This window comes from Rattus norvegicus, chromosome 18, assembly GCF_021556685.1.
Source record: "Rattus norvegicus strain SHRSP/BbbUtx chromosome 18, alternate assembly SHRSP_T2T, whole genome shotgun sequence".
NCBI classification, from domain to species: Eukaryota; Metazoa; Chordata; class Mammalia; order Rodentia; family Muridae; genus Rattus; species Rattus norvegicus.
In genome coordinates this window covers 69,327,588-69,335,191 of record NC_141551.1, presented here as the reverse complement: position 1 = coordinate 69,335,191, position 7,604 = coordinate 69,327,588, and the positions used below count along the sequence as shown (strand labels likewise).

General features: G+C 45.6%; 1 long non-coding RNA gene across 1 annotated transcript; it reads left to right on the top strand.

Annotated features, from left to right (window-relative positions):
- Window positions 1–2,336: 2,336 nt before the first annotated feature.
- On the top strand, window positions 2,337–5,632 carry LOC102551612 (uncharacterized). The gene is made up of 2 exons (XR_015642639.1): window positions 2,337–3,564; window positions 5,200–5,632. It is a non-coding gene; the product is annotated as an uncharacterized LOC102551612 (long non-coding RNA).
- Window positions 5,633–7,604: the final 1,972 nt, after the last annotated feature.

Genomic DNA, 7,604 nt, shown 5'->3' with positions numbered 1-7,604 from the left:
GAGACAGGGTATCACTATACCGCCTTGCCTTGCCTGGAACTCGATATATGGGCCAGACTAGCCTTGACCTCCTGCAGATCTGCCCCTCTGTGTTCAGAGCACTGGCCTCACAGCGCCCTTCTTGGTATCATTCAGGTCTCTGCTTATAGGTCAGTTTCTCAGAGAGCCTCCCGATCTTCTCGTGCGAAACTGCATTTGACTTCTCTTTGCACATCGTGATCTCCTGAAGGAAACAAAAAAGCAGCTTGATTACCCCGAGTGCCTCCCTCCGCTACACAGTTATCGTGTGTAGAATCGCACTAGAATGTAAGTTCTTCAGGAGAAACAGTTTGCCTTGGCTGCCAGTGTGTTCCCATCCAGAGCTGGGCCTAACAGATACTGGGCAAATTTTTACTGGATATAAGCTTTCATTTAATGTTTGGGAGAAAAAAAAATTAAACCGTTTTACAATACCAAGAAAGAGAGAGAGAGAGAGAGAGAGAGAGAGAGAGAGAGAGAGAGAGAAGAGGAGAGAGAGAGAAGAGGAGAGGAGAGGAGAGGAGAAGAGAAGAGAAGAGAAGAAAAGAAAAGAAAAGGAAAGGAAAGAAAAGAAAAGGAAAAAAGGAGAGTGTTTTACTTGGTGGGGCAAGGTATGGGATTTTATAATCCTAGCTCTTGGGAAGTGGATGCAGGGGAACCAGGAGTTCGAGGGCCGTCTGTAAACAAAACAACATCCCTCTCCTCTCGTACAAATATCCACATATAAGCCTTTTTTAATGTAGAGGATTTAACTGAGGTTCAGATGTCTAGTAACTTGCCCAGGATCTTTAATGCCTTGTCCATTTGACTTCAAAGATCATTTATAACCCAGGATGCTGTGCTACTGGCTCCTAATTAAGTAGAATGTAAACACACAGGACAGTAAAAGTCAAGAGCAGAGCAGAGCTGCGGCCCCCTGGATGAGATCAGAGGAGATGGAGTTGCTGGGAGGAGGCGAGCTGGGCCTTTCAGACTGATGATACTTGGGAAGTCCGGGAAGGAAGGGAAGCAGCAGTCCGCTTCATCCCAGACCTTGTGAGCTACTCACTGTGCACCATGCTCTTGGCCTTGGCTGAAGAATCTTGTTTGGATTTTCCCTTCTCAGGACAGCAGTAAGGAGAGAGCATTTTCCAAAGAGCTGTAGTAGACCCTGGTTAACTGGAGTCTGGACCACATTCTAACTCACAGGTATAGCTTTGGACAAGTTCAAGCAAGTTCAGGTGAACTTCGCAACTCTCAGGCAAAGAGCTACTTGCCTTGACTGCTGAACAAGGAGGGTGAGCCTCAGAGAAGACTTCGCCCGGAGCATCTTTCTTCCTTTAAAAAAAAGGGGTATGTGTGCTGTATTGTGTTTCCATGTGGGTTGTGTGTATTGTATGTGTTGTGTGTGTTGTATGTGTTTCCATGTGTGTTGTACATGTTTTCATGTGTGTTGTATATTTTCATGTGTTCTGTATGTGTGCTTTCATGTGTGTTGTGTGTTTTCATGTGTGTTATGTATGTTGTATGTGTTTTCATGTGTGTCATGTGTGTTTTCATGTGTTTTGTGTTTTCATGTGTGTTGTGTGTTGCATGTATGCTTTCATGTACATTGTGTTTTCATGTGTATTGTATGTGTTTTCACGTGTGTCATGTGTTTTCATATGTTGTATGTATTTCATGTGTTGTGTTTTCATGTGTGTTGCATGTGTGCTTTCAAGTACATTGTGTTTTCATAAGTGTTGTATGTATTTTCATGTGTGTTTTGTGTTTTCATGTGTGTGGTATGTGTGCTTTCATGTGTGTTGTGTGTCTTGTATGTGTGCTTTCATGTGCATTGTGTTTTCATGTGTGTTGTGTGTGCTTTCATGTGTGTTTTCACATGTGTGAGTTGGGGCACACATATCATAGTGATTGCAGGTGTCTCACTTTCTACCTCATTTGAGACAGGGTCTCTTGTTTATCACTTTATAGTTAGTCTAAATGGCCCATGAGTCTCCCCAGGGACTCTTCTATCTCCGCCTTCCATCTGTCTGTGGGGCGCTGGGATTGTACCTGGCTTTACATGGGCTTCAGGTCCTCGTGCTCAAGTGCTTGACCCTCTAAGCCATCTCCCCAGACTCAAGGGCATCTTCAAAAGATGATCAGCAGGGCTGGAGAAATGGCTCAGCGGTTAAGAGCTCCGACTGCTCTTCCAGAGGTCCTGAGTTCAATTCCCAGCAACCACATAGTGGCTCACAACCATCTGTAATGAGATCTGGTGTGTCTGAAGACAGCTACAGTGTACTCGTATACAATAAATAAATAAATAAATAAATAAATAAATAAATAAATAAATAAATCTTTAAAAAAAAAAAAGATGATCAGCAGCGATACTGTTGATTCAGGGAGATGACCTGGGAACCAGCCATTCTGAAAGGAAGTGAAAAGTTCTGGGGTAGCCTGCTGCAGGAGGGGTTGTCTGACTGGAGGTGTCCTCTTCTTTATTGAAGATGTGTGCCCTGCCCAGGAAGCTGGGGAAGGCAGTAGCCACCAGAGGCAAAGAGATAAAGGGGGAGGGGGCAGTTCCTGGGCAGCAGCTGGATGAAACTACTCAGAAGTACCAGGGAAACCAAAGTCAGTCCTGGGAAAGGAAGAGAAGACAAAGGCAGACAGAGGACAGCTGACACTTGCAAAGACAAAGGGGCAGGATAATCTTGAGGTGCTGATGGGTGTGTGCAGGAGGCCTCAGGGAGGTGAGTGTGCTGCAGGTAGACCCATTCACCATTTTTCCAGATCTTCCACGAGGCACCATCTGCTCATACGCACTTAGCATCCTGCTTTCCAGCACCTATCTGCTGAGCTGAATTCCCACCTCTGAGAGTGACATCACACTAACCCAGGGTCTTTAACAACAGTAGCTGATGTTGGTCCTATGTAAAACCGATTATTTATCTCAAGTATCTATTCCAAGAATAATGTTTGAAACATACGACGAGACTAGGGCTGGGAAGATGGTAAAGTGGATAAGAACTCGTGCTGCTCTCAGAGAGGACCCAAGTCTGAATCCCGGCACCCAGGTCAGGGTTCATAACCCCTTGTAACTCCAGCTCCAGTGGGATTCAATGTCTCTGGCACATGTGCTCACACACGTGCACCCCCAAACAGTTAATTAAAAATGAAAATATTAAACACGAAAAGAACCTGGCACTGGTTAGGTAGTGCAGTTTAAGGTTGAGAACTAAAAATAAAACAACAGAAATATTAATTAGAAGAGACTTTTAGCACCCAAATGCCACAGCAAGACTGCCAACTCCTGTTTTATTTTTCCCTGCTTTTGAGAAACTTGAAATCTCTGGCGCTCCCTTCCTGCAATGTCCTCTCTGTGCCTGTGACATTGAGACTTGGATGACAAGTTTACCTGTTGGACTCAACGCTGCTTGGATTTAAGGCTGACTCAGAGTCTCCCAGGAGAAGGGATGGGCCGGATAAGGGTAACTGTTTCAGTGAAGAATGTTCACCTCGTCCAGCTCTGCATCCTAAAGTGTAGCACCCAGTGGGTACTCTCTGCACATTCTGTGAATGAAGGTGTGTTGGAAAAAGAGGCAGCTCGACTTGCCAGAAAGCATTTGGAGGGGGCAGGCTGATGACTGGATGACTCCCACATCTTGTTATTTCTTTCTATAGTGCTGTTCCCTTAATGAAACCGGTGTTTGGATCCTGGCAGGTCTGTGCCATGCAGTGTGGGACTTTTGCTTCTTGAGATCCATGGTCTAGGGACCAGCAGTGTCTGCCTCAACCCTTCCTTAAGGCTCTCAAACTCTGTGTGTGTGTGTGTGTGTGTGTGTGTGTGTGTGTGTGTGTGTGTATGTGTGCAGATTAAGGATGCAGAAACATTTCTTAGGACTCCCTTTGGGTCATCTGAGGCTCTGGGCAAAGGGTAGCACCTCCAATACACACACACACACACACACACACACACACACACACACTCCTACACCAGGCCTGGGGTGTATGGGCTCAGTGGTTCTGCATGTGCTTAGTATGTATTAAAGTCCTGGGTCCAATCGTTGCCTACACACACAAAGACAAAATAAAATCTGTTCGATATCATTACTTAATCTCTATTCCATAGTATCTTTAGTAGCAAAAATAAAAAGGCATGTCTGTTTGTCTCCTTAATCTGGAAGTAGAAGAGCCTTCCTTTGGTCTTTGTCTTTAACGATATTGATATATATTTTAAATCAGCTTACTTTACAGAATGTCCCCAGTAGGGGGACAATTTTTCCTCCAGGTACTGAGGATTGAACTGAAGAGGATCTTGTCCATTTTAGGTTTGTCTTTGAGGAGGGGTTATGTAGCTCTGTCTGGCCTAGAACTTGCTATAAGTTCAAACTCAATATGTACACCAGGCTAGTCTCAAATTCACAGGTCTCTGGTCTCTGTCTCCTCTGAGTGCTGTGATTATAAGCAATGCGGCCATGCCCAGCCCTAGCCTTTACCATTCACTTTGATACAATGTTTCCATAGAGTGATGATAGGCTTGCTTTAGACACATTCTGTAGCTAATGTGTGTCTCAAATCTGTGATCTTCCTGCCTCAGCTTTCCAAATAGCAGGGATTAGAGGCCTGTACCTCCAAGCCCACCCTACTTCTTAACGTTTTGATGGTTCAGCGTCATTTCTCGCTGAAGGATCGCAGTGTTTGTTTCCTGCTGAATCCAGTTCCAGCCTAGCACATGGCACGTGTGGGTAGTTGAACAGAAGCCAACACTGATTAGGCTATGTCAATCCCCAAGTCAGGTGAGTTAGCTGAAGTCTATCACTCGGCTTTTACCACAGTTCTGTGAGATGAGTTGGAAGAGGAACTGAGGCAGACTCCTTTGTCCGAGTTCTTGAGGTTCCTTTTTTTTTTTTTTTTTTTTTGATTCTTTTTTTCGGAGCTGGGGACCGAACCCAGAGCCTTGTGCTTCCTAGGTAAGTGCTCTACCACTGAGCTAAATCCCCAGCCCCTTGAGGTTCCTTTGGAACGGAATTCTTCTTTGAACCCAGGCCAGCTGGCCTTCAAGGATGATTTGCTTAGTAAGGACTCCTGCAGTGTTTCTTAAAATGCCATCTTCAGATAAAATTTATATAACACAGAACTTACCATTTTAACCTTATAGAGTTCAGCGTGTAATCATCAGCATTATCTAATTCTAGAATATTCCCATCCTCCCCACAGGAGACCCTATAATCCCTCGGCTCCCTCCCATGGCCTGATGACCATTACTGACCTACTAGCCTACTTTTGCACCCGTGGATTTGTGTACAGTGGAGTATACTGACCAACGAAAGGATCCGATTGTTCATTCATGCACACGGCGACACTTTGGATCACGAGACCTGTTGAAAGACTCCAGATACAAAAGCCTGCGTGCATGAGATTCTACTTCTAGAAAACTCTTAGAAAAATGCATCACTTATCAAAAGGGCCCAAGGGGAAGGATGGTGCGAGGGACCATTAGAGGGATGCGCTGTTCTAAAACGTGATTGAGCTGGTGGCAGCCTCGTGACACATACGTTTACAGAAATGCGTTAAACTGTCTACTGAAAAAGAGATTTCAATATCATATATCAATAAGACTATAAAAAGTCAGACGTGTGTATGGCCCTAAGAGTTGAGTTAACCAGCATGTCTCTCCTCACGTTCTGCTCCACATCCGTTTTCTTCCTCTTCCACCCGTCTGTCTCTGTGCTCACATCCCGTGGGACACTTACTGTGTTCAGGCTGATGCTAGGACTTGAGAAGCTGCAGCCTCAGGGAACCTGCAGCTTGGTTTGTCTGTGGCAGGGAGGATACAGAGTTGGTCCCAGAGACTCACCAAAAAACAGGATTGAGACAGAGTCCCAGAGAGTCTAGGTCCTGGTCGTGTTAAATTTCAAGTTTGAATCAAGTTCACATCTAAGTTTTTGAACTGCTAATATGCTCACCCACCCACCCACTCCCTCCCATCTCCCCGCCCTGGCATTCCCCTACATCAGGGCATTGAGACTTCACAGGTCAAGAACCTCCTTTCATTGATGTCCAACAAGGCCATCCTTTGCCATGGATCCCTGCCTGTGCACTCTTTGTTAGGTGGTTTAGTCCCTGGGAACTCTGCGGTGTCTGGTTGGTTGGCATTGTTGTTCTTCCTAGGGGGTTGCAAACCCCTTCAGCTCCTTCAGTCCTTTTTCTAACTCCTCCATTGGGGGCCCCATGCTCAGTCCAATGGTTGGTTGACAGCACCTGCCTCTGTATTTGTCAGGCTCTGTTCTTACCCTGTGTGGTACCCCCATAGTGTGACACACTTATTTCTCCTCCATACAGCCTAAATGCCAGCACTCTGCTTCATGGCTGTCACACCCGGGGCACAAGGTCTGACATTTTTTGTTGCATGGATGAACCGTAACTTATTGAAGTCTTTTCTTCTTTGATAAACATCAGTCTCTACTTACTATAGCAAATAATCTATTGTTTAATCTTTTATGAATAGTTTTCTGGCTGTTTTACATGGGCAAGTTTTTCCATGGCTACATATTGATTTTTAAAAACCATTCCACAAACACCCCAGTTTCGTGTTTCTAAGTCTGTTTCTTTTGCCTTGAAAAATTCCCTCTCTTCTTCCAGTTAATGACTGCTTCACAAAACTCAGCTGGAGAATCGTTTTTTTCCCTCAGGCCTTCTAGATTCCCCACCCCCACTCCCCTTAATATTCACTCCTACACCTTCAGAATTATCTCGGCATTTCACTGTCACCCACAAGATTGGGAGCTGTTCCAGAATGTTTGTTAGTAGATTCATCTCTCAGTATTTGGCACATAGTAGGGACCAAGTACAACATCCAATGCCCTGAAGAGGCGCGACTAGAGCCCCTAAGGCAGTGCTGTGCTGCCCTCTCTCCATCAGTGATGCCAGGGGCCTCCTGTGGATTTTGAGGGTTGCTGGCTGGACAAAGATGGACTTTGGGTTTCCCCCCTCCTTTCCTAATTCCTTCCTTCCCCACCCCACCTCTTTCTCCACTTGAGACTCTGTCTGTAGCTGCCCATGAAGGTCCTGCTTGATCTAGCTTGGACAGCGGCTATCACAGAATTTTGGAGGGAAACAGAAAGACGGAGCCTTTGCTCCGCCCACTTCTCGGATTTTTTTTTTCTCCCCTCAAACTAAGAACAAAAGGTTTGGCAGGCAAATGTACACCCAAGTCTCCCTCAAGGGTACTGTCCTGGACATGAAGCTAAAGATTGCTAACACACTTCCCATTTAGGCAAACCACTGCTGAATCACCGAAGGGCACCCTGGGGTTCTTCTTTAAAAAGACATTGGGTTAAACAGGTGGACATGGTATTGTGTACCCATTATCCCAGCACATGTGGGGTGGGGGAAGATGGAGGAGCTCAAGCTCGGTGCCAGCCTGGGTTACATATCCAGACCCTGCCTCAGAAACACTAAAATGTGTCAGTGAAGTGCTTGAAGCTGTCAGTTGTTAGGCTATTCCCACGGTGTTCACTTTTGCTCTTTCCTTTGTCTCTATGGGGACTGTCCCTGTCCTCATAGAGGGGCAGGAGTCCGTGGCTGTCTCTCATGGGAGAGGACTGTTCCTAGGAGGTGCA